This window comes from Anas acuta, chromosome 4 (genome assembly GCF_963932015.1).
Source record: "Anas acuta chromosome 4, bAnaAcu1.1, whole genome shotgun sequence".
In the NCBI taxonomy this organism is placed as follows: domain Eukaryota; kingdom Metazoa; phylum Chordata; class Aves; order Anseriformes; family Anatidae; genus Anas; species Anas acuta.
In genome coordinates, this window is record NC_088982.1 from 63,700,368 (window position 1) to 63,727,362 (window position 26,995).

Consider the following 26,995-nt stretch of genomic DNA (forward strand, 5'->3'; position numbering starts at 1 on the left):
CTCAGGCTGCCCCTCACCTTCTTGAGGCATAACTTCACTGCAGAGGCTTCTGGTGGAGGTGCCTGCCAAAATCCCCATTTTGAACAATGCACCCGAAATACTGGCCGGGACCCTGAGTGCTCACCAAGCAGCACGCTTCACCTGGCAGCCAACGTTGGAAATGCTGAAGTTATCCTCATGCAGATTTTAAAAGGCCACTGTTTATGCATGTAAATTCTGAAGGGCATTAGCGGCATAGCTGACACACACTGACAGCCAGCGCAGCTCCGGGAAGGGAATAAGCAGCAGCGACTGCCTGAATAATTGATGTGCTTTTACTCTGCCCCATGGCCCAGTTATTACATTGCTCACTCTCTTCAACTGCCTGTGGTTTCTAAATTAATTAGAAATCTTAATGTCATGGCCAGCCAGTTAAAAAAGAAAAAAAGGCACAGAGTACAAAAGAAGAGAGCGCTGCTGATGCCCTTGAGCCTTGGGATCTCTTACGTTGGCCTGAGCAAGCAGAGAATAAAAGCAAAATCTCAATTTCTAGAATTTCGGACCGATGCTAACAGCTGAGCCAAGACAAGAGCAGACCTTCACGTGGCGTGAAGTCAACTCCATCTGCAAAAAGCCCTCGACTCCTTCTTCGTCGGGGTGAATACCCACATGGAGGTCACCTCTCCCAGAAGATGAGGCAATGCTTTTCCAGGGATAGACGGCACACACATGGAGAAGCTAGAATCTATTCAATAAGATGAAAATGGTGCAAGCATCTGACACGTACCTAACCTGGCCGCAGCAACCTGGTGACACACTGTACCGACCGAAAGGACACTGCTGAATCCAGGTCTTGAGAAATTACGGAGCTGGTGGTTGCCCTGCTCGTGCAGTCGACAAAGCTAAATGTCTCTGTGGGATCCGTTTCATGGGCTTGAAAGAATTGTGTGTGACCTGACCTCAGAGCACAGGAGAAGCTGATAGAAATGACATATTGATCACGCATAACAACAGGAGTGGCCATTTCTTTGCAACACGCAAAACCTTATCTACTTACAGTATTGTTTATGTCTGAACTTTAAAACAATGCCTATAGCTTTTAAGAAACCCAGTGGGAATAATTCCCGTTTGAGCCACATTGCATTAAAGCACAGGGAATTTCATTGCAAGTCCTTTGAAAGCACTTAGCCATGATGAATCTGGGGGGTATATTTAGTTCTTTCCTTGCTTGCAACAAGAAATACAGATTTCTTTGAAATCTCCTTAAAACTGTACCAAAAGCATAAATAAATATAAAGGATTGGATTGCCCGAGATCATTTTAAATTGATCGGATAACTTAAGAGACTAATCTTTTACTTTTTTAAAGAATTGAACCAAGTAATCAAAATACCAGTGAACTCCACAGTGCAGCAGAGTTCTTGTCTTTGCCACTATATAGCACGTTACTGTAATCTGCAAGATACCTAGGGGGAAAAAAATGTACAAAACACCTTTGTACAAAACACCTTTCCATTACTGCCTTTTTAAAATTTATGATTTAAAAGAAATTGGATTTTTGAGTTTCTCTTTTTAACATGGATAAAATAACCTCACACTCAGAGCAATGAATTGCTTGAGTCCCCATGACAGTTATTGTGCACTTCCCATACACATCATAACAGTCCAAGGGCAGAGAAGAGAGCTGGGGATGGTCACACAACGCTTTACGGTTTTATGTGACACTGTAAATCCTAATGGGAGTATCCAACAAAAAAAGAGTCCCATTCATCATCAGATGGAAGGAAATTCAAAACACTGTGAGACAACACTACAGGGGAGCGTGGTTTGTAAAAACTTAATGCATTTTGTTCAAATGTTTATTTGATCCTAGAGCTTCTCCTTCAATCTCATATTTTTCCTCTCCTGTCATAATTTCCTACTAAACTGAAGAATGCAGTCCACCACAAAACATGTACAAGAATGAGAGCAAGTTGCAAAGGTAAGCCCTTTCATTGTCTTTCAACATATTTGCTGAGAACTGAGACGACGCTTGCAGTTGCTGTGCAGGAAAATGGGCTTTCAAAGAACTGTAATACTGATACACGAAGGTGGCATCGGTCCACTTACATGATCTGTCTCTGCTTGCCATCTTTGTTTACATACTGCCTCTAAAATGCACGTGCTAATTATTTGAGAGGGCACTTCTTTACTGGGAGAGTGACAGAGCACTGGGACAGGCTGCCCAGAGAGGTTGTGGAGTCTCCTTCTCTGGAGATATCCAAAACCCACAAATGCCATCCTGTGCAATGTGCTCTGGGTGATCCTGCTTGGCAGGGGGGTTGGACCAGATGATCTCCAGAGGTCCCTTCCCACCTCAGCCATTCTGTGAGTCTGTGTCCAGCAGTACAGCATTGCAGACATACTGAACACAAGATGTCACTCACATGCATTTTTCAAACCAACACGATGAAATTAAGTGGCTCATAAGAAGTTATGAACTCATAAGTTAGGGGTGCATACAGAAGCCTTCCTGACCCCACAACATTCCCTGTTTGTGCTCTCCGTATCACTTCACATCTGTGTTTTTAAATATCACCGTGCTAGCTTTTTTATACCTACGTGTACAGACTTTACATTATATATTTCCTTTTGCTCTCCATACTGTGGCATCTGCATGTAGGCATCTCTCCTCAACTTGAAGTAATTACATCTATACAGCTGGAAGGAGGAACTGGATGAAATAGGACCACAATTCTTTAATATGGCCATGCCTTCCTTGCCCAAATTGTACGTCACTTGCCTCCAGAAAGATGGAAAGTGCCAAAACACACTAGGTCCTGCAGAGGTGCTTGCCTCTCAGCCTTGGAAAGAAGGTGGAACAAAATACACGAGACAGTGGCTGAATGAAGCTGCACCGCTTTCCTCACTGCTTTCCAGAGCCTACTCTGTTAAGATGCAGCCCCTGGCAAAGTGGCTCATGAAAGTTTGATGACCAGCATTTTGTTTAACACCAGCAACTGAGCAACAGCCCTGTCGAGCTGCAATACCCAAGCAAAATGTCACGACCTGAGAGGATCAGAAGACCTGACTGAAGGAAGCAGGCTCACAGGCAGCGGAAGACCTCACGACCCCCAGAGCAGGGTGCACCACCCCACGAGTGACTTGGTCACCAAAACATGGGGAGGCTGCTGTTGCAGTGCTGAAAACCGAGCCTCCTTTGATACCTGCCCCCTGTGCTACAAGGTTGTCTGACGTGCCCTTGCAAATATAAAGAGCTCCACGGCATTTTCCATTGGCACACCTAAACCTTGATTTTCTCTTTTACCTGTTTCACATTTACGTGCACTGAAGAAATTCACACTATGCTATTCCGTAGCATTTTACTTCAGCATCTTTATGCTTTGCTGCCTTTGTTTCCCTGCTCCCTTTCCATAGAGAAATATTTTCAAGAAACAACTGTGAATGCATAACTGAAAACTGAAATACACAAAACCCACATGCAGAGACAATGCTACAGGCTCACACAACATAATCAGTTCGAGAGGTTTAACATTTTAGCATGGCTAACAAATAAAGGTAGACTTTGAGATGCAGTAATTACCTTTTCTTGTTCTTCAGGTGCTAAAAATCCATACGCTAGTTTTGCAGAGTACCGAATTCAGCATTTCTGGAAACAAAGAGAAAAAAATAATTAAAAAACATTTATATTTGTCTCTGAGGACTTATTAGGCGCTCGTGAACTTTCTGCTCTACAGAAATACATAAACGTCCTCTGCGACAGAGGATACAGCAAGGAACAAATGTTTTTGGACAACAGATCTGATTTTAAAAAGCCTGTACAATTTATTTTAATCTTTATGCAGCGTATCTCTGTATCGAAAGACAGTAATAGCACGCAGCTATCAAAGGCTGCATGAAAAATCAGGGGAACCTATCATTGCCGACGGGAAAAATAAAGAAAAAAAAGAGATACAGGTAACTTTCAAATATATGTGCACATACATGCACATATACACCATGACAGTCACCAACAGGATCTGGATAAACTGCTTTTATACTTGAGGATTTATCATATGGTTTTAGAGGTTTCCGCGCCAGAATATTAAAGAAACATCTGGTTTGCAAATAACATAAAATGAATTCTAATTGTAAGGATGCTATTTCCTGTTCCTCAACAGTTACACCATAAATTTCCTCCCCTTATAGCTTCAGTATTTTCTTCTACACATAGTGCTAGATGCTAAATGTAACGTTAATTGGTAAAAGCATGAAAAGCACGGGTCCAAGTCAGCCTCCTGGCAGCGCTGAGTTTACTGGTAGCAATTGCATGTGAAAATTTCCTGTTCCTAGCTGGGGTTGCTACAGATGAAATGTCAGTGGGAATCAGTTTTGTCAGAGCCAAGCTGGACGGCGCAGGACCCTGGGATGCTACCCAGCCCTATTCATGCAATTAGAAAATAAAATAAAAAAATCCATGGAAGGGATATAGCAATGACTTCACCTCCCCACATCTTGTTTCCAACAAAAGATATAAAATTTGAGGAAGTATGTCAAAATGGCAAACAGCAACTGCAAAGCCTGAAAACAGAAGGATCCCATGTTGAGTCCAGTTGCTTCCATAGAGTCGTGTGTGGCAGTGGGCCCCTAAAACCTTTCCTGATATGGACTGCAGGACAGCTTTCCCCATCCTCCCCAGTTCCCTACCCCACAGTCAGCTCATCCCATACTGTAAAAACTCTGCAGACAAAAACCAGCAGCCCTATGGCTGTGCTTTCACAGCACAACTGATCTAGAATGGTCGTCTTTAATCTCTGATGCCCCGATGAAAATTTCACCCCAGCTCCATGTATTCTTCAACAGACAATCCCCGGGGAGCAGGAAAGGAAGGAGCTCATATGGCTGAGGCATCGGTCCCCAGTGCATAACTAATCTTATTTACGTACTAAAGGAGCAGTCACTTGTACGCAGTAACCTTGGAAGTCAGAAGTAAATTAAAACTTAAAACAATGCTGGAGAGTCCAGCATGCGTGCCAGTTTTTGAGTGATTTCTCCATAATAGGCAAGAATGAATGCTCGGGAAGAAAAAGAGACTGTTCCGTGCCTGTACGTCAGCAAAATTGCCTCTGTAAGCAATAAACAGGTTGTGGACGATCTAAGAAATGTACAGGCAAACTCAGGGTAAGACTGGCCATTATTTCTCATTGTACAAATGAAAAAGTCCCCAGATGTGAGCTGTTTGCAGCCTTGGATTTTGATCAAATATACACCGGTTCAGTAGGAAAAACGCTTTCGCAGCTGCAGAGCAGACCAGGCAACACCTCAGGAGGGCATCCATATACTTTATTTCTAGGAAAAGTGCTATTTGTTTAGACTACTCTACTTATATTTTATTGCAAAAACTGCACCTGACTCCGAGAAGCTGCTGGAGAATCACCAGTTTGATGGCAGCTGTTTAGAGCAGGAGTGGTGGTTTGCAGAGACCGAGCATGTTAATGTCTGCTACCCCATTACCTTGCAATGACTTTTTAAATGAAATTAAGACAAGATCTTTGTTTCATTTATGATACTCGGGGTTTTGCTTCTGCTGAGGTCGTAAAGGGCTAGAGATAGCACAACATACAGTGGTTTATGCCTCTGCTGTGCTGTTTTAAGGATTCAGTGCGTGTTCGCCTCACAACTTACCTTTATGTTATCATAATGTGAGCGTACTGACTGGTAAATCTTTCTTGCTTTCCCTCCCCAAATGTCAAGTGTATAACCTTGGGTTGGCCTCTGCCATATGCTATTTCTATGCAGATTTCAAATGTGGTTTGGGGAATTTTTGCTCTTATTTTACTCACGGAAGGGAACAATACCTGGACTCCTGCACAGCAAAATACTTGCTAGAGAGTCAGAACTGACTGGGAGTGGGTGCAGAGCAGGCACTACAGGGGTTTAGCGTTAGATGATGCCCTAAAACACAGAACGAACACATTAAAGGAGGAGACGATGCTTTATCTCTGACTCCTGTTAACACCCACAGCCTTACAGCGCCTGCCCCCCTGTGCAGTGGGAGCTCATTTTTATTTTCTTTCACTGCTTTCCGAATCACTCTGCCAACGGGCTCTGAAACCAACAGCACTTCTTCTCAGGAGGCATTCGTCATTTCTCACCCAGCTGTACTCAGCCTGGACTACGGGCTCGGGGTCACATTTCTGAGCCACAAGCGCACTCTGGCATGAGGTTTCACTTCAGATACTGATGGCGTGGGGGAACCATCGTCTCCCTCTTGCTCTGCCCCGTGTTATTTGGAGCTCTACCTGAAGGGATTACTGGTAAAGGGGTAGCATACATACTTCAACAAAGCCTGCTCTTCCTAACGTGACTGCTGGCATTCGTGTGGCTAAATGTTTCCGAGTCTTCTGCTATGGTGAGTAACTCATCCGCCTGAGCAGGACACGGGCATGCTGCTCTGCCTCTCTGGATGCCAAAAGAAGGGCGATTAATCTGCAAACCAGTGCATTGCTTCGCCCCTGTGCCAAAACAGAAGCGGCTATTAGGGAGAGGAATGATAAACACTGTCTGTTCAGCAACAGCGAAGGCTGGGAGAAGAATCCATCACGATGGGATGGCTCACCCACAAGCTGCTGTCTTCACCACAACGCCAAATGGCCAACCAGTCACTGGTGTTCTGCCTCTGCTCCGGTACAGCAGTGAGCACCCAGCGCAGTGCTTTTGGGGCTGAAAACCCATACAGAGCAGCACGGCATCACCCCTGGGCACCAGCATCTCTGCATCAGCCCTGTGAAACCAAACCACGAACTTTCCACCTACAGTGGCTTAATTAACATGCACCCTTACAGATCTTTCCCAAACCCGCACATTGACATCCTCCATTACCAGCCTTTTTTTTTTTTTTTGATGAAAGTGATTAAAGCTAACAATTATAATTTGTGTTACAGAAGCCCCTAGAGGCGCTGGCTAGGCTCAGACTTCATTGTTCACAGAACACAATGCAAACAAATCTCTCTCCCGAAGAGCTCATCCTCCAAGAAGATGAGGAAATCAAAGAATAGCAGAAAGAAAGGCATGGAGACAAAAAAAAAAGTTGCTCAAGGTCAAACAGCAGGCCACTGGGGGAGCTAGAACAAAGCCCATCTCCTCAGCTGTTCAGCCACAGCCCCGTTCATGAGGCCGTGCTGATTCCCCAGTACAAAGCTGATCAACTAACACACTTTATTTATCAAGTGCCAAAAGCAGGTTAAGGGGTTCATAGCGTTCTTCTTTGCTGCTCTCTGCTGTAACACGTGTTTTCGTGGTGGCTCTCCACACAAAGCTAGCCATGGCAGTGAGTTACCTTAAGTGGGCATCACAGCTGTAAGACAGTAAGGGAGGTTTAGACAAAACATGCAGTCCCCATGTGCAAAGCTGTGGCCAAAAGAGCTCTTTGCTTTGATAATGGTCTAGTCCCAGACAAAAGCACGCCTGCTGTTTCCCCAGGCCTTTTTTCCCTCTGCAAGAGCCTCTTGGACCTAAGCAGAGACCAGCTTTAAAACAACAGCCCATACTTACTGCCCCCATTGCTCAGTATCTTCAGCATCCCAAGACAGACATTTTAGTAGAGGACAGACGTGCACCCAGTCCTTTGACAAGGCACCCAGACACTGAATCATGCAAAGAGGAATGGTCGACACAACCCTACAAGGTGACAAAACCCTACAAGGTGAGCAGCTGAACACCCACCACGCGACAGAAGTGGACGAGCGCCTGCCTTGTGACAAACCAAAGCTGTCACTTAGTAATATAAGTGTGCGTACCACCTGATGGAGGACATCTCTGCCACCTCTCTGCTTTTCACCTGACACATACACCTCAAAGACATGCAGATTACAGTCGCACGGGATGCTACAGGCTTAGATCCCCTTGACCTGTTGGAGTAAGGGATGGAAAAGCAGGACACAGCCACAGGGAGCCTGCTTTGCTGGCGCCAGCTTTTGCCCCTCTCCCATTGTGCACTTCCTTTCCCCTTCCATAGAAATTCTTCCCATATGTTTCGAGCACATTACTGACCAATCGATCCCCCTCAACGTTTTATTCTTCCATCAATGCTTTCAACACAGAGCGATTGCTCAAGTGCCCTTCTCCATCTTGCATTTCCAATTCTTTAAGGAATGGTCAATCTCGGCGTGCACAATTTTAATTGCAAATGGATCGTTTTATCTTGTACTCTTCTATTTTAATGGGATTATGGACAGTCAAATCTCTACGGTAACATTTAAAGTCAAAACCTCCTATGTCATTCAGTAGTGTTTTAGATACTTAAAAATATTAATATGCAACTAGTGATATTGTGAAAGATTAGGTTTCTAACTACCCAGACGGGATACGACACCATAAATCTGATATAGTTTTCACTGATTACTAGAAAAATCTTTCAAAGACAGTCTAACTGCAATTTAGTCAAACCTCCTGCCATACAATTAGTCTGCAAGAGAGTGCTTCTGTTATGCTTTGTACTGTGAAAGGACGAAGTACTAGTGTGCAAAGTGAGGGAAGCTTTTAGTCTTTGTAAACAACTTTAGCACATAAAATATTAAAAGCAATGCTAAACTAATCTTTGGCAAGAGTTACAGGCAATTCAGGGCAACTCGTATTATGAATTCGTTCGGTTTACCATTTAAAAAACATTAGAGTCTACCATTATGGTTGTGTATCACAGGGCTGTACATTAACCTCTGTAATTTTCTAACATGGTATATTGCAGTAACACAAATTAGCCTATCTGGCAAAAAGGCTTAAAAAGATGCAATATTTAAAGCGAGCAGACAGGAAAGCTCTTCTCTCCTTCCTGCCAAAGACAGCAAGAGAAAGTCCAGTCCTCTTTTCCTCAAAGCAAATGGTAAAATCCCATTAATTTCCACTGGAACCGACAGACCCGCAGCATCTGGGAAAGGACTCAGTCTAAATACATCACAGACATAACAGATGAATGATTTGGGGTAGAGGGGTCGTCTGCTCTCATTTTAACACTTCTGTGTAACAGGAACAGAGCGGGTCATTTCTGCAAGCTTGAAAATGCTTTGTGGGCTTTCAGGAGGATTTTCCCTTCAGCGATTTTTTGCCTTCTGTCTCCATTTTCTTCTTGTTCACATGCCTCAGAGCTTTCAAATCTGTTATCTGAGTGGAAGAAGCTTAAAGCCTGCCACCCTTACTGTTGCGGTGCCCATGTGGATGAAATTTTGTTCTGCCATAATTAATAGTAAAATATTTACATTTCATATGTTCTGTAACAATCACATCCTTTCCACTAAAGGAAACAAATTGCAAGCTAAATTTTCACCTACATATTCCAGGGAAGCTTTCATAGCAAGACATCTATTTTAGGTACAGGAAAACAATCACAATAAAATACTCATTGTGTTTGCAAATGACTCTAATTTCCGAAGTGGAATTTGTCGGTCTTAAATACATCTAGCGACTGAAACAGAAAGATGGATTTGATTCCTGTTTAAAGATTTCTTTTTTTTTTTTCTCTCAATGGGATGAGAAAGAGACTTTGAGAAATATAAAGATTAAAAAAAAATAAAATAAAATGGAGGAAGAAAGGAGCAAAAAAAGAAAGAAAAACAAAAGAAAAAAGAAAAACAGCACACTGGCTAGTACTGGGACAGCATCTCTCACCTCAGGGATGTTGGAATCACGCTTCTGCTCTGCATCATGCAGAACACACACTTAAGCCTCATGTTCTCCCCTACGAGGCAGCTGGGACACTGTTCTCTTTCCAATATAACTACCTGGCTCCCTTCCCTCATTTTCCACTTCTAACATATCAAACAGAACCTGAGAAAACTCCGTCCAAAGCCATATGCTTCTGTGAAATATATTGAGTTTGAGGATAAAAAGGTCAGCTCCATTTTGTCTCCACTGGCTGTAGCTCCCAGCTGTGGGGATGGATGGCTGCTGGGATTAAGCGAGACTTTTGTGTGTGTCTTTGGAGCAGAAAGCAGCCATTATTTCACTCTGGCATCCCAGGGACTTTTCCAAGCAATATACTAGTCCCAAGTGGGTTTGGAAGCAAGCAACCAGGCAGCTATGTGAAGCTCAGGCCCTGGTATTGGAAGACCCAGTGGGTTGCCTGCAACAGCAAGTCATTTAATTTGAGAGGAGAAGGGAGCCTGGGGTCCTGCCAAATCTAATCCTGCGTATACGTGTCACAGCTGGATTTCTTCAAGCAGGGGCTATTACACTGGCACACCGCTGACCAAAGTCTTCTGTTTCATGTAAATTCCCAGCAAAGACCTTAGGAGATAAAACTGATTAATCCTAATTAAAATGAGAATCAAGGAAATGACACAGTCTGTTGAATCTACTTGATGAATCAAAAGCCTCCCTCATTTCTATGCTAATTGTCTTTTTACAAATGTGCAATACTCTCATATGCACGGAATAATGTTTTCATATTTCTCTTCACTTGGAGCATCATAGGCCAGATGTTAGAAAGCACTCAGAGAGCCCTTCTGCATATTGGGCCCCCGCAGAAATGCCTAAATGCACGTGGAGCACTTCTCAGACTTCTCCTGCCTTTAAAAAAAAGCTCAGAGCCTGCAGCAGTGGGACAGCCCAGACCCTGCAATTAGGGTAGAGCCAGCACTGGACGGGACAGAGCACCTCCCAAGCAGGACAAAACGTTGGCCCTACTGCTTCCAGCTAGAGGGAGACACCACCCTCTGAGCCCCAAAGATGAAGCCAAGGCCTGCTAGAAAGAAGGGAAGCAGCACCCACCAGTTCTTCGTGGTCCATTTGTCAATGCAAAACATGAGTCTGAGCCTAGAGAAGACATGCTGCCATCCTAGACCTAGTGCAACCCCATCCCATAAAAATAAATATTATAGACATTTAAATACGCCATAAAATGTGTAGAACTACATGAGCCTGGATGCCCCAGCAGCTCTGGGAAGGGAACAAGCGATGAGTTAAATTTAACAAGATGAACCCACCAAATCCTTCCTCTCAGTCTGCACAAGACTGGTAACACTTCGAAGAAATACTGTTGCTTGAATTAGATGAAATGTTACTTGAATTTTTGTAAAAAGGCTACTTTCACGTAACGCTGTACCACTGCACAGACATTTGGAAAAGCCATCAACGTGCAGAGGCATTCTTGAAATGAAGAAATGCATAACAGATCCCTTCAAAGACAGTTCAGCTCAGGATGTGAATGATTTAAAGAGGAATGAACACAGCACACTGCTAACCCCAGCAAACCAAGAGGTGGGATGCATTTGGCACAGGAGGGGTCTCCTTCTCTGTATGTATGTAACGCATTAAAGGGAACCACATTCAATTTGTATGCAGTCAAAATAGTATGGTGCCTAAAGTTGGGGGGGCAAGCTAACCTACGAAAAGTGGTGAAGACAAACTGGATGAAATCCAGGATCTGCTGTGTTACTTGCTTAGACACCATTTATTATGGTTACGTTTTATTATACAGTAGTAAAAAATTACAAGGCAACATCCTGTGTTATTTCCCACTGGGATAAATGATACAGATGTACTATTAAATCTCAAAACCAGCACCAGTCTGCCAGGCTACATTCCATTTGTGTCTTTATAATGTGTCAATAGGCTGACATTTATGCCTTCTGATGGTAAAGCTATTTATATTATAGACATTTAAATACGCCATAAAATGCGTAGCGCTACACAAGCCTAGAACCCAGCCAATCCTTACCAAAACACCACACACAAAGCCAAAATCCCACCAGACACCACCATCCCAACTTAGGAGATGCTGTCCCCATCCTTTCCACGCTAAATCAATCTCCTGAGAGTTTCTTTAAACGTCCTTATAGAAGAGGGTTAAAGCAACCTTTCTGCTATGCACAAGTTCAAGCCGTAATTAGCTTTAATTTTGCTGTATGGACTTTTGTCCCTTCCCAAAACAGCACTCTTCAAAACCTACATCATCGGCCTTGTGATCTGTTGGGTGACAGGACAAGGCAAACCCTTAAGCAGGACTGCAGGCCACCAGGCAGCCCTATCCCAACATTTGCAACTTAAAATAGGAGCTGCGAGGCGTCTACCCAGCTCTGCATTGCCGTTGGCAGCAGCTGGGGAGTCCTTCCTGAAGGTCCATCACAACCCACTTCCCAAGGGCATCCTGAACTATGCAAACACACTGCTAAGTGGATGGCCCTACAGGGATCTCACTGAACCTCATGGAGAACAGTTGGTGCCTGAACTGAGATGCAATCCCACCATAGTCACTGGCACCAAGGATTTGAAGAGCATCTAGTCCCATAACTCTTGAGTTAAAATGAGATCTCTCTGCCTGGGCACCCAGCAGTTCCTTTGGAAAGGCCAACCTTGTGAGAAATCATGACAAAACGCCCACAGATCCTGTTATTAAGTGGCCCACTTGTGGGAAACGTGAAGACAAAATTGTGCAAACTACCATACAGTAATTATCTTGGCCCCATTGATGGTCTCTCCATAACACCGTACCCCAAATTCTGCTAACTTGAAACAAGATGAATGGCTCTTAGAAACTGAGGTCAGAGAGCCAGGTTCAGAGACACACAAAATCATTTTCAGTGCTAGACAGTCAGAATTCAGAAATCCATCAACAGCCTGATTACAGGAGCTTCCCAGGCCAGAAATAGGCTGGGACAGTGGTAGCAATGCACAGGGACTGCAGAAACAGCAAAGGAAAAAGGGTTGGGTCTGAAACCAAACCTGTGCCCCAAGGCTGTTGTTGAGGCACCTCTTGTACGTATCGAATTCCTTAATACTGTAAAAGATAAGCAAACAAAAGCAGAGAATGAGTCCAGAAATATGCAGCCAGGGAGGACATACTGGAAGGAGGGCTCCGCGCTCCAATTACTGCCCCCCCAGCAACTGGCAGGCAGGGAGAAGGAAAAGTTACGCACATGCTAACTCAATAACTTACTGCAGAGATCACATCTTGAAACGGTTACGGTTGAAGTAAGGGCCACTGATATTTCAGGGGCTTATTTTAAAAATCCTAGAAGAAGATTACCGTAGAAAACAAAGTTCTATGCGTTTTTTTCCTCCGAGGACATCAGAGCCTAACACATTAGAAACGCAACAGCACCAGACGCTGCGCTAGGACTGCCTATGCTCCGGCTCCAAGAAGTGAAATGCCAGGCGGCTCCACTTCATTACAGTGCTTACAATCAAAACGAGACAGAAAGTGGTTGCTTCTCCATTCTGACAAGTTTTTAATTGCACCTAGAAATTACCTCCTACTTTAAATTTCATTTGGAGATAGCGTCTAATAGAGGCTGCTCAAGATGAGTTTTCCACACTTCTAAGTAATTATTATTAACGTGACACTAGCATCCTTCACTGGAATTTTATGCCACCTAAATAACTTAAAAAAAAAAAAAAAAAAAGATGTATTTATCATGAAACTTAGAATTCAATATGACTGAAATGCAAAATTATCTTGACCTTTTGATTTAGAGTGGCTCACCAGCCACAGTTCCTCCTTCATGCGGAGACCCACCCCCTTTTTCTATTTTGGTGACATTAGTAAACATCTGAAGTGCAAAGGAAGACCTTCCTACACCAGAGTTTAAAGGCCTCGCATACAGGCACAGCCTTAGATCACATTAATATCCGACACAAGAATGAAGATTGCTAACAGGCTGCATTGTCTCAAGATAACGCGGTCCAATCTACAAGTCCCAGCACGGCCAGATTTCGATGAGCGTCTTTCCATGACCTTTAGGTGAGCTTTCACAAACTCATTTTATGAGCTTTGCAACCTGTCAAGGAAAATATTGTGTGTGATTCTGACACATCAGATATCACCAACTTCGGGGCACCAGCAGAGCACAGGCTTTGGAAATCCTGTACTGGGATGAGAAGCAAGAGCTTACATAGCAGAAAAGGTATTAAAAGATGTGCCTTGGCTTTTTGGTCATCATTGCTTGCATTGACAAAATGAGGCACGTGAATAAAATCCAATGTGAGGAGCGAGCGTGCAATGCATGTGCTGTAAATCTTCACCATAAGGATCGGCAATGAGCAGGAGCCAAAAGCCACCATGGAAACAGGAGTCTCTTTGCAGATATTCTCACAAATTCAATTATCTAAATTATCTACTATTGCAATCCAGGGGGATTGGCCCTCTAGCTAATAATAAAGATTATTAAAAGGGAAGGAAAAAAAAAAGGAAAAAGAAAAAAAAGAAAGCTTCCTGCTGCTCCTAATGCAGAAAATAACCCTTTACCAAAAGGACAGGCTACAAGGACATTAAGGGATGCTAGAAGAGATGTAGCATTAAGGAATCCTTGAAGGAAAATCCTTGAAGTTTCTCCCCAGTTAGAGGATCACAGAAAGCTTCAGGCTGGATAGGACCTCTGGAGATCACCTAGGCCACCCCCCCACCAAGCAGTACACAAGAAGTTACTATGCAGTAAGTGTTCAATGCCATTTTTTTTCTGAGAAGTGAAATATACATAAATATAAAAATGACAGACATATGAAGACATCTCTGACTACAGCTATTTTGGAAGCAGCTCCAACTGTCTTTGGTTTCTTCCTCCAGATACCACGATGTTATCAGAAGCCTTTTAATGCCTTTTAAGACCTTTTCCAGTTATTCCTAAATTATTAGGTGTGAATATGTGCATGTGTGTGGTATTTCTTTATTTCTGCAACCATGTGATAAACTGCAGTGCCACAAGATAAATTGCATTCAGTTTACACGTTTGACCTCCTCACTTGAACTCTGCCTGCTAATCCATTTCAGCTGGGACTATTTCTAATACGCCATACTTCCGAACACCTTTCCAACAGCTGCAGGGGCTCTGTGGCTGTGTGTTCTGTTTTAAAACGGATTTTGCGTTAAAAATATTTTCTTCTTTGCACCAGAAAGTGGAACAGATCCGAAACAGAAAGACGATCCACCTGGCTTTGCCGGGCTGACATCGCTTCAAGCCTCCAGCCGTGCAAGACACCGCTCCGCCCCGCTGAAGCCATCGGGGTCTCTGCTCTCCATGGTTTTCATTACGCGGCTCTCCGACACACAGAGCCTGCGGTTCGCGAGATGTCACACCTCCCATCTGTAAACAGGGTGATTTATAGCAGAGCTATTTGAACAGCTGCCCTGGCTCCTAGGAGCGCCGGGATTGAGTGTCAGACACGTCCTGAGCCAAGAGGCAGCAAGTGCTGCTAGAGGTGTTTCGGCAAATATTACCGAGTGCGCATCTGATGTTGGGCGCTTGCACCTTGAGCAGCATCCCTGATAATGTCTGCTACACACCTACACTTCCATTAAAAACCTCCTCATAACCAAGACTTCTCTCTATGAGCATTCTCGTGAAGGTTTGGAGACCTGTATGTACCTGGTCTTGATACCTCACATGGGTGGGGTAATGTCATAACGTCCCTAATGCCACAGAGAGATGTCTGTTGTGGCCAGGGCACGCAGCTAAAACAGGCTGAACTCCTGCTAATCCTCCCTTTTCAGGAAAACTGCTGCAACTTCTGGAATTGAGAACAAATAGCTCAGCCCGTTCGTTGTGATATGAAAAAGGTAACCAAGAATCACATCAATTTGCTTTTCATTTCAAAGCAGATAACTCGGGATTTTGTCATTGCTGTTGGTACCCAGAGGTAGCACATACCCAGCTCTCACTAGCACTGATTTTCTCTGTGTATTTGAGAAGGTCACTGCTTTTCAACAGCTTATTTTTTTTTTCCCTTTTTTAAATTTCCTTGCTTGGTTTCACTCTAAATTTTTTAAAAGGTAAACAATAAAGTTTTGTTTGCAGTTAGCCAGAATAAACAAATCATCTCTCAAATACTCACCACAATTTTTCACAGAAAGGACAAGAATAAGTGTTATAATAACTTGCTTAAATATCCGTGACAGAAGAGTCCTTCTGTTGCAAAGCTGCTGCTTGCATTTGACACACCTGACCAAACAGCAAAAATATCACTTTCTCAGCTTCTTCTTGAATCTCAGGCAAGATGGATGCTCCTGGTAGCACTTATCTTTTATTTAGTTTATGAGTACATTTACTATCCATTCTGAAGCCTGAGAGCATCCGACTGCACAGTTTAAGCATGAGCTTAATTCTATGTGTGCCCTAAAACCCCAAGTTTGCATGGGGTTTGCACTGGTGCATGCTGCCATGCCATCTTTTATAAATGGTTTAAAACTTAAAACTTAGCATTCCTGCTGCAGCAAGGCAAACCAGCCAGCCCTTCTCAGCTTCCAACAACCACGGGGTCTCATCAGCATCTGTAAAAATACCATGGATGAAAATTAAGGATGCGCTGAAGGACCCTGCTGTACTGGGGCCTGGCTGTATTTTTCCAAGAGAGGCACGATCGCATCAGATACATGAACACAACTGGCTGAAGCAATTAGACCTGAATTTGTTACAAACTGCAATCAAATATTCATTTCATTTTGCAATGTCATCAGCAGTCTGACACAAGCAAAAGCAAATTAAGATGCAGGCAAGTATTTCAGGTAAGCATAGATTTTTTAAAGGAGCTAAATTACTGGTTATTTACATCACAGAGACACATTGGGTGGGATGTCTGCAAGAAAAACCTAGCAACTCACAGACTGGTTTCAGGGAAAACAGCTTTTGTGGGGTGGTCCATCACAACAAATACACCAACACACAAGGTGACGTTTCTGTACCCACAGTAAGCCCACATCACAGATGCTTTCAGCTTCTAGAAAACTGTACTCATTTGTACCCGATAGCTGTGTTTGACTACCTTCTAGGCATATAGGTTTTAGTGGACGTGTTTTTTTCTATAGTCACGTAAATAAATGAATAATCCCTTCAAATTAAATAATAAAAATAAAAGGCATTAAGCAGAAGTCCATGTTTTCTTAAGTGCTCCTTTACGGAAGTTTTGCACGGACAGGTGTCTCAATGGATACCAATGTTTTATTTATAGCTATTTTGTTTTGAAATATGAGAGAGGGTTCGTTGACTCTCAAAATGACAGCACTCCTCTGGCTTTCCTGAAAATGGAAGCAGCAGTGCATTGCCCAACTTTTCCAAGTCTAACTGTTGACAGAGGCTACTCAAGGGGGTAGGAGATTTTACTAATGGTTTGACCTGAGAAAAAGAAGGCAGAACTCCAGTAATTGGAGCAAAAAATGTCTTTAAATTTCTCTTCTTTTTTTTTTTTTTTTTTAATGAACCATTACAGAGGTCATTTGTCCAAAAAGCATCAGCTGCTGAACATCACAGAGCAATTTCTGACTATCTCTATTCCTGCTGCTGCTTCTTTGTTGATATGGAGAAGTATAAACAGATAAACATTGTTCTAAACATCTTACCAGAGCAAGGGTATTGGTTGAAAAAACATCAAATGAATGACAAAAGGAAAACACAATCATTTAAACAGCATGAAAAAGAAGCAGTGCTAGCCATTTAGCAGAATATTGAGAAGCTATATGTTTGCATGCAGTATTAGAGTTATCAGTAAAAATTCCACTTTGAAGAAAGCTTTTCTATCATGGTTCTTCTTCTTTTTTGTTTTTTTTTGGTTTTTTTTTTTTTCCTTCTCTGTAATGATCTGTACACACACAAAGGAAAATAATCTTAAAAGAAAAAAAACGTCATTGTGCCTCAATGGTGCATGATGTAATGGCTGGTGTTGCTGAGCACCCCTCGTATATGCTGGAGCAAAATCCATGCCCTTCGCACAGGCGGATTCATAAACTCTGAAAATTGGAGGATTAGAATCATAGATTGAGATTAGAATCATGGATTGAGATTAGAATCAATTCTGTGATTCTAATTTTCACAGAATTCTCAATATTCTGCTCAATTATGGCTGTGGGCACCAATTCCAACACAGCTTCCCCTAATTCCCAAAAATTCTTCCAATCTCCTGCCCCACAGCTTCTCGCAGAGCTACTACAGACCAAAAATCGCAAAAATGGTTGGTAAACTTAGGAGCAGGGGGTACCACTCTCTTGCTTTACTCAAGTTGATGGTAAAACATCACTGATGCAAAAAATGATTAACAAACCCACTGCAGATCCCGATGCCAACCACCACACCACACAGACTGGCTTGGGAGGACCATGCCAGCTGAAATATGAATTTCCTCGAAAGGCAGTCCATACACAAACCTGGCCAGCATCTGGCATCACAAGGAACGTTCAACATCCTCAAATTGCAGTTTATCAGGCACTTGCCAGCTGGAATCTCCCAGAACGCTCATCAAAATCACCCACATCTATTCTGAGCAGTGGGTGATCTCACGTTAGAAATGGGAGCAGCTCTTTGCTTCTCCATCTCAATCCCTTGCTCAACACCAGCAACGCAAGGACTTCTCTACAACCTCGATCTTCACAACCTCTTTCCCTTCCCCTTAAGACATATTTTATATATATTATAATATATATATTACATATAATTAAATACATACTTATATATACACTTCCCCTTATGTTTCTGTTGTTCACATGGTACCAGCAGAGAGAGAATGACAAAAAAAAAAAAAAAAAAATGCAGTGATAAACAAAATGTATATAAGCAGAGCTGCCAGGAAGGTGTGTTTTTGCTGAGCACTATCAGAGAAATAAATTATAAAGAAATGTAACTGCTGCCTATTAAGAGACAGATTTATATGATAGCTAAAGCTTTCATAGTTTATGAAACAATGTCTAATAAAATGGCACAGCTATGATTTAGGAAGGTGTTTAAATTCGTCGTTACATATATTTTGTATTTCAGACTGGTCTTCACTCCCAAGTCATACATTGGCTTTGATGCACACATCTATTTTTGCATATGTAATGAACTTATCAGTTTCCAGTAGAAAAGGCAATTTTAGAGCTGTCTCCTCCTAAGGTTTGCACTTAAACGTGCCAGATGATTCATTCACTGTACTAATATGTACATTGAATTACACGAGGCGAAAAGGGTTAAAGGGTGTAACTCTGTGCAGCACAGCAGGAGGATGAAGAGAATAAAGGAACTGTACTGAGAGGGACCACCTCACACAGCAAGACACGCTGGGGGTGGGGAAAAAATAATGAAAAAAATCTTACATATTGTTATCATTTGCTAGGACCACGTAGTTTCTTGTACATTAAACCTTGATCAGGTGGGCAGCTTCTTCACTGCTGTCAACGCAAGTCCGGGGGGCTGCACTGCAGAAACAGAGGCTGAAAATCCCAAAATCACTGAAGCTAATCACTTTCGGTCACCTGGATAAGGAAGCTTCATCCTCAGGTGTGCTGAGGCTCCTAAACCAGCTTCCAACATCATCAGCAGCTGGTGGACCTTAAGCATGTCTGAGATTTGGGAGGCTGTATTTCAAAACCTCACTTTGGGCATTGTTCTCCTGGATCCTGGCCCAGACACACAGCTCTCCAGGCTGGAAGGGACCGATGGATCAGCTGCCCTTGGGTCTGCTGTGTAACACACGCCAGAGGATTTCAGCCTGATACTCCTACCACACTGAGTGCACTAACTGATGGTCAGCCTATGCCCTGCTCCAGAAAGTGGGAAACTAGAGGTTATTTTATCAAAACCAACCTTTTTAAGGTTCAGGGAAGAACTACATCAAACTCCAGTTCCCCTCCCTGGTCTCATCATACACATGGTTTATTCCAGCCACAAGAAGAAAAAATCTGCAGCATTTGGTTCTGTAGCCACAACAGAGAACCAGAGCTGGGCATTAAGACAGCCAGTTGCATACTGCAAGACTGCTTTCTTACCAGAATCCCCATAATTTCCGCAAATAGTTAAATGAACAAAACCAGAAAACCACAATGAAAATGGATTGCCCAGTTACAACATTCGGAAAACAAAGTCCAAAAGACTTCTCTGTGGGATTTAATAAATGCTGAATTTCAAATGAACATTTGGAGAGAACTTACAGTTTTCAGAGCACTGTGTAAATGCAACATAATGAATAATCTATAGCCCTGCTCAGTATGCCTGCAGCCCTCTGTTTCCTGAGTATCTGCATGCTTCAGCCTGCCTTGTGTCCTGCATCCCTGTGACCTGAGAGCCACCTAAAACCGATGTACTGGCAAGGTGCAAGAATTTCCTATCGACAAGGGCTCCAGACACTACGCTGAAAGATCCTTGATTTGGCTCATCTCTATGTTTTAAAGCAGTTTCCAAGTCAGAGTCAATTTGCAGCCAAGATCTAGTTAATACAGCTCATAAAATACTACTCCATTACTCCATCCAGCTAAACAGGGAAAAAATACACAGCGAGGCAAATAAATAGAAGTGTTTTACCACTATTATCTCTTGGACCGTTTTTGCAGCTCCCGTTTTGTGTTCTGCTTTTTTGTTTGTTTGTTTTGTTTTGCTGTTTCCCAAATAGCAGAGGACTTCTTATGTCTATCCTCAAAGATGCTTACAAGTCAGCTCTCTCTTTTAGTCACAGCACTTAGGAGAGTAAATAATCTTAATTGTCTTGCACATTGCTGACTACATCAACGGGGATACTGCACAGAAAGAAGCTGCTACATTTCTCTTGTCATCAGGGATGAAAGAAACTCTGGCGAAAATACAAGGACTGCAGGAGCCCATGGAGGCCTGACTGATGGGTCAATGTGCCAGGACAGCTTCTGACATCGAGGCAAATATTTATCTTTCCTATCTAGCTAGCCTACAGACTTATGTATGTTCAGCTGGGACACTGGACACCCAATCTCAGATGGGAAGACTGGTTCAAAGAATCAAACCAACCACAACTAAAGGAGGTGGATATATTTGTATGAGCCTCGTCAAACCAAAGCATGCACCTGCCTTTCTGCAAGCAGCGACGCTGCTGGAGTTCCCTGCAAGACTTGAATGAGAGCCTGGAGTGGAGGGCAGGTGAGGCACAGGCTTGGATTCCTAGGAAGAGAGCAAAAGGCAAACTGAAATGGGGACAGATACTGTTTGATAGCCTTGTACTGCAGTCAGAATCATACAGATCTACAGTTGTTTTGGGGATATTAACACTTCGACAGTGAAAACGTCTGAAAAGTGCTACAAAGCCTCCAGGTTTTTGAGGGCAATCAAGAGATTTGGTATTTTTGGCAGCACACAGGAAATCCGAGCAACGCCCTGTACTTACTGAAGGTATCAGGACAGGATTGCATATCTTCTGCAAATATCAACCCTTGGCTACAAGTACGAGCAGAGACAGCTTTCCAGGAACTCTAAATTTCAAACAGGCAATCATTAAGTGCACGGGAAAACACGGCTGGGTGCACTGGGTGCTCCTTCTGGCACTACTTTGCTTTTACCTAATGTAATAATTTCCCCTTCTGCCTCTTCCTGCTGTTCCTACTAGGGTCAAAAAATTATATCAAGGCAAGGTCTGCCTGTCCTAGGGATAAATAGCAGTATACGATGAAGCTGCCCTCCCAGATTAAGCTCCTACTCTCTACTGAACAACAGCAAGAGGTTGCTGCCCCGAAGACCTCCAACCCATACGCATAATTTATGACACTTAGCTTTGGGTGACCCATTTAGCTGCCGCAGGCAGAACGGAGCACACACTGAATTATCACCCACCCTCACAAGCCCTGTGGGCCTTCCTTGGACTGTTTATATGGTTGCACCAGATTTGCCAAAACAAAGAAACGCGTGGATTTGAAACCTGTTTTCCTGGGAACACAAGTGGAAGACAGACTACTGAGCTCGATTACTTCAACAGCCTTGAAAAGAGGCAGCTGGAGACTGGCAGAGATTAAAGGGAAGACAGGCGTTTGTACCAGCCATGTACCCACTGCGGCTGGGACTCCTCGCCCCACTCTGGCAGCTTCAAGACAAGGACAGTTAGCTCCAGCTTATCATCTGTTCCTCTTGCTTAAGGGCAAAAATATGCTACACTGCATGACAAAGCCAAGGGGGAAGCTTTGATAGATACATTATGCCTAAGCCTGGAAATAAGACAACGCAGAGAACACTTACTTAAGAGGAAGGGCTGAGCATTTTACAAATGTTCTTCCCCTTTCTGTCTCCTCTGCTTTGAAGAAAGTACAGAACAGAGAGAAAGCAGCAGGACCCCAAGCATCGGCTTGCTTCCAACGTCCACTCTGACTTTTTATTCCTGGAAGCAATTTTGTTTGCCAGGGAGGAAGAACTTACTGGTACCAGGCAAACAGCAGTGACAGCTTCCCAATTAGCTGTGTGGAGCCCGTTTGCATCTGGAACAAAAGCAGCCTTCCCCCCGGGAGTCACCGCAGCGGGGTGAGCAGGCACTGCTCAGCCAGGCTTCCCATCCTCTGCTGTGGCTGGAAGTCAGCCACAGGCAACATAAGGCTTCGGAGAAACCAAAAACCCAAAGCGACTGTTAAATTTTTTTATACAGATAAGTAATGGAGTATGGAGTAAAATGCCTAGAGGTAATGCTTGGCGCTGGAAGCCACGGAGCCATTGCTCAGGGCTGCTCCGCTCACCCCGGCCAGGGAATCCATCCAGAAGTCTGGAAGCTACTTCTTAATCCTGCAGACATCATCTCCTGAAGGCTGACTGCTGAATTCCTGAGGCGGGGAACCTCGCAAGGGACTCGACTGCAGGAAAATGAACTCAGCTTCACAAGGAAAGAGCACAGTCAGCAGAATCCAGCCAGCCTTGGAGGCATGCAGAGCTGGCAGGACCCAGCGAGATAGCAGCAGACGAGCGCTGGGAGACACTGGGCGCTCAGCAACACTTCAGTGGAGATCTACTCGTTCCTCTTGGGTCTGCTCCAGCCCCCAGAAAAGGGAAATTAATTCATGGCTCTGGCTTTTCCAAAGTGGACACGCCAGTAGGATGGAGAAAGGCAATGATGGTGGAGGGGAGCTGAAAGAAGGGGAAGAGGGTCTGAGGCTGTGGAGCTTGCATGTCTTGGGGGAAAGTGGACTCCATCCCTGCTGTCCACTGATGAAGGAAATCCATGGCATGCACGCTTTTCAGAAGTGGACAGTAATTATATATTCCTCTTTTATGGATTTCTGGACCCTGGATCTCTGTTTCAAAACTTGTATGCACAAAAAAAAATTACAAATGAAGTCCAGAGAGCCCGTGCTTTGATTATACAAAGCAAGACACACGCTCACTACGTGGGCACATCCGAGCCCACGCACTGCATGGGTGCATGAAGCTCCCCATGCACAGCACGAGGCTCCCGTTCGCAAGGGGAGGAAGGCTAACAAATGGAGCTGACATCTCCACGCTGAGGCTACTGACAATGGGAAAAGCACTCAAGCTTTTTGAGCACGTCCTTCCACACGGCCTATTGCTTGCTGGCTAAAATGAAGTTAGTAGTGAAATGTTTTAAAGCCAAATATGCTCAGGTCTCCTAGGGGTTTCTGAAGGCATCCGAAACAGTGAGAAAAGCAAGTTCCTGGGGTAGGCAGAGAAACCAGGTCATGTCATGCTTTCAGAAAATGTTTACCCTCAGCTACCAAGCTGGTTAACCTTGTTGGGGAAGAAAGGTTTCAGGGGAGGGGAGCCCAAGCACTGTTTCATTTCCAGCTTCGAATTTCCTCCCTCCACCACCACCCCGTGCACACGGCCAGCTACCAGCCCCTGGCAGCCTGACTTCCAGCCAGGCAGCTCAGCAGCCATTCCCACTTCTCAGAGAAAAACCAGGATTGTTTCTAAGAAAACCGCAGCCCTCAACCACTACACTGGATGTTTCAACCCTTCATTTCTCTGGAGGCAAAACTGTGCTCCACACCAGGCAGAAAGGAAGAAACTGTGCAAAACATGTCCTTCCTCTGCTTTAAAATATAGCATGTAAACTCCATCATTTTCATTTTGCCAGTCTCATAGCCATACTGCAAATTATTTCTGCACTGTGCTAGACTTCCCTTCAACACAAATTCTTGTCTTCCCTTCAATGCAAACTGCAAGGAAGGATTTCCTGCCCTCCTCACTGCAGACAGGTGTTTGCTGCAACTGGGAATCATCTTTAGTCTTCTACTTGCAAATTGCAGTAGTGGGATGATGCAGGGTGGCATTTAACCCCCCATGAAAATATTGCAAACAGAAGTTGGAGCATGATACCGATGCATGATTACATGCATGATGCACACCTTCAAAGCAATGGAGGAAAAACCTTGCTTGGAGGACAAATGAGGCTACAGGTGGTCCCCTCGCGTGAAAAAGAAAAAGCAAACATTAAAGCTCACTGCTTTTCCCCGGGACAGGACCCCAGCAAAAGCAGGTCCTGGGTGCCCGCTCCCTGCTTTGGCACAGGCTCCTCCTGCACCGTCATGATGAGCTTCACAGCAAGGGCAAAAGGCGGCCACTGGCAAAGCTCTTGGCTTGAGCACCGTCAGAGAGGTGGCTGCTGATTCCTTGTTCTCTTGTAAACGTGCCAAGGAGGGTGCAGTGACTGTTAGCTACATGATATCATTGCAAATTAAGGACCTTGTGAATAATTTATTTACATTTCGGGAGGCACTGATCTCTTCTCTCTGCTAACCAAGGATAGGACATAATAAAATGGTACAAAGCTGTACCAGGGGAGGTTCTGACTGGATATTAGTAAAAAATTCCCTACTGTGAGGGTGGTTGAACACTGGAATTGGGGTCCTAGAGGGGTGGTTGGTATCCCATGCCTTCAGTGTTCAAGAGGCCTCTGGATAATGCCCTCAATAACATGCTTTAACTTCTGGTTAGCCCTGAAGTGGTCAGACAGTCGTACTAGATGATCTTTTTAGGTCTTTTTCAGCTGAACTACTCCACTCCATTACCTAGTGGATATGCATATATATACACACACACATCCATACTCTGCTCTGGTGCGGCCTCACCTTGAGTACCACATGCAGTCTGGGGTGCCACAGTATAAAAAAGATACTAAGCTGCTCAGAGAGTGCCCAAAGGAGGGCTACAAAGACGGTGAAGGGCCTAGAGGGGAAGGTGTACGAGGAGCAGCTGAGGGCACTGGGTTTGTTCAGGCCCGAGCAGAGCAGGCTGAGGGGAGGCCTCATGGCGGCCTGCAGCTCTCTCACAAGGGGAGTAGAGGGGCAGGCGCTGAGCTCTGCTCTCTGGGGACAGCGACAGGACCCGAGGGGACGGCATGGAGCTAGGACAGGGGAGGGTCAGGATGGGGGTTAGGGAAAGGGTCTGCACCCAGAGGGTGCTCAGGCACCGGGACAGGCTCCCCAGGGCAGTGGTCACAGCACTGAGCCTGTCGTAATTAAAGAAGCGTTTGGACAATGCTCTCAGATACATGGTCTGTTTTTTTGGGTGGTCCTTTGGGGACCCAGGAGTTGGACTCGATGATCCCTCTGGGTCCCTTCCAACGCATCTATTCTATGAGTCGATAACAGAACATCAGGCACACAGTATGCTAAGGACTAGGGTATCCCTGCATAAAAAAGGTATTACTGCTAGGTACCATCCCAAGCAATGAAACCAGAAGAAGTTTTAGATACACCTCTGTCAAGTTGGCAACATGATCGTGAGGTTTTCGTACCCCTGACAAAATGGCTTGGTTTAAGGTTTTTGTTTGCTTGGGGGAGAGGTAGGAAAGAAAAGACAAAAACAAAGCCACAAAAAGCAAATCTCTGAACTACATAGAGGAAACGAGAATTGCACTATGTAAAAACAGATCCACTTTAAACCCTTCAAGTCCATTTGAAGCTTCTATTTATAAAAACAGCTGACTAGAAAAGAAAAGAAATTAGGCAATCGGGTCATTTTTAGGATAAAGGGTGTCCCTTTGACTATACACCACTCCTCTTCCCACCAGCCATTTCACCTGCCTTTGAAGGCTGCAGAGAGCTTACTAAAGCAGAACAGAGCATTTCATCGGTATTCACTCCAAATTACGCTTGTTTGCTTTTATTGGTGAATTATTTTCAAGGGCTGCAATAAAAGCTGCAATAGACTGCCTAAAGGTTTACACTAGATTCCTTTGCCATCTTGCCTCATTTAAGGCCAGAACAAAATGAAGTTTTTTTTTTTTTTCCTTCTTTTTTTTGTTTGGTATGACTCTACTCTGACAATCTGCACATTGTAACGCCCCAGGCAAGGATATACTGTAGTAGGCTAGGAGAAAAACTGCACAGTAACATCTTACAACTATGCAGCTACCTCCTAAGGTCAGTTTTCTTATTCAGACCTTAATTAAAAGAGTAAGAACTGAGATTAGCAGAGTCCCTCTTACTTGAGTGCAGTGGAAAATCCCAGACAGCTTTTCACCAAAGGCTCCCCACAGCTTTCCCTACAGGATCTCAAATAGACTTGGAAGAAGCCCAGCTACCTCATCTCCTTGGCCAAGGAGAAGAGAAACACAATGGAAATGTGTGACACCTTACCGCGGCTTGATAAAAGGAGCCTTTTTGATGCAACTGGTGAGGTGCATTGCCACGAGGCTGCACTTGGGGTGACACATGGGAATTTGACTGGGTGACAGCATCTCTGAACACAGCAAGCTGCGTGTTACACAACACTTGGCAGAAATGTAGACTCCTCGTGCTCAAGGAATAGCAAGCCAGCCACAGTGAACAGTGGCACCACTACTGGTTTTTCAGCATGGAGCTACATTCAGCGCCTTTGTATGTGTCAGTACACAGCTGGAAAAGGGAACATGCACACATGTATACAGAGAGTCTGAGGGACGACCAACACTGGCAGCAACAAGAAAGCAAAATGAACAGGACTATGGGGGATTTATTTTTTTTGACACCTATTAAAGTTTCCTCTACATAAGTTAGAAATATTCTGCTAATCAGATATTTGCAGAAAATCCCCTGTCCCCTGAAGAGCTATTGTGCTAAATTTGTAGGCTAAATCTAGTCATTAAAATTGAAAATGGAAGGACACTGGTGCATGGCCCTATTCAACATCACAGCTGTTTCTCTTCCACTTACAAACCATCTCTGCTTCTGTCCCTCAAAGGCTAGAATTGCACCCTGCGGTCAGAAAAGGAAGTGACATTCAGGATCAGAAAAGTTAAGCCTCCAAAATTCTGACATATGGATATCAGAGCATGATTCAAAACATAAAAGTCATTGCCTAAGGATTATTTGACCTGAATAGCCATACATTTTTCCATACATTTATAACCCTTCCTAAAAGAGGTGA

General features: G+C 44.0%; 1 protein-coding gene across 6 annotated transcripts in view; it reads right to left on the minus strand.

Annotated features, from left to right (window-relative positions):
• The window catches only part of ADGRL3 (adhesion G protein-coupled receptor L3), a 512,834-nt gene that overhangs the window by 395,928 nt on the left and 89,911 nt on the right, over positions 1-26,995 (minus strand). For all 6 annotated transcript variants that reach the window (XM_068681641.1, XM_068681639.1, XM_068681640.1 and 3 more), the window contains one exon: positions 3,562-3,627. The gene's annotated coding sequence lies outside the window, so the exon portion shown is untranslated. The remainder of the gene's footprint in view (positions 1-3,561; positions 3,628-26,995) is intronic.